The sequence below is a fragment of the Barbatula barbatula genome, assembly GCF_947034865.1.
Source record: "Barbatula barbatula genome assembly, chromosome: 25".
NCBI classification, from domain to species: domain Eukaryota; kingdom Metazoa; phylum Chordata; class Actinopteri; order Cypriniformes; family Nemacheilidae; genus Barbatula; species Barbatula barbatula.
Window position 1 is genome coordinate 11,370,919 of NC_136788.1, and position 1,018 is coordinate 11,371,936.

Consider the following 1,018-nt stretch of genomic DNA (forward strand, 5'->3'; position numbering starts at 1 on the left):
ACCTGTATACATTTCTTTGTTTTGTTAAACACAAAAGAAGATATTTGAAAGAATGTAGGAAACAAGTTCTGGCGCACCATTGACTACCATAGTAGATGTATTTCCTACAATAGTAGTCAATAGTGCCCCAGAACGGTTTCCTGTTGTGGCCAAACATTCTTCAAAATATATGTTTTGGTGCTCAGCAGAACAACAAAATGTATAAAGGGGGAGAGAATGATGACAGATTTTTCATTACAAAAGCATGAACCCTCAGGATCCCATCGAAGACGCAAAGTGACAGCCCTCCATTATACATCATCCCAAAAAGTGAATGTTCGTTCCCCTTCATATGGCAAGGAAACGGTTCGTAACCGGTTCCCCAAACCACGGACGTGGCCATTTAAAACATAATCAGGCATTTCCACTACAATCAAGTCATTGAGCTTATAATCCAATAATATAAATCGAGCTCTCACAAGGACCTAAAGCATAATCATATTAAACATCTTGTGTTATTAAATGTCAGTCTGATGACAATCTTGTTTCATGAACGTCTGGAGAGATCTGCAGACTACTTAATGCTCAATTCCTGTGGTTTAGTACTCTTGGCCTGCACATGATTTGGGATCTCAGTTTCCCAGCAAGTTATGGGTCTCGCGCTCTTACCGTGAGCTGATTTGCACGAAAACCTGCCAGTCTGGGTTAATGGGTTACACAAAGATGGTAATTAATGATATCGATATCATGCCAAATTGTTCAACAATTGCAACAAAGTGCCGTTTGTTTGCAGCGCGCGTCGCCGCTCCTATATCACGTAACCGTGAGCAGCTTTGTAACATGAGGATGAGGTTGAAACCTGAGATCCTGACAACAAGAAACATGACAGATACAGCCTTCGGGCAGCACGCGAGTCGCAGATGTGTGTAACGGACGATCTTTCTGCAAAGCGATCTCTAAACTCTTGATGCGCTTGTAATCCAACCCGAGCTGTTTGCAGATGCCAGAACGCATAAAAAAAGTCGCATTACAAATCGTT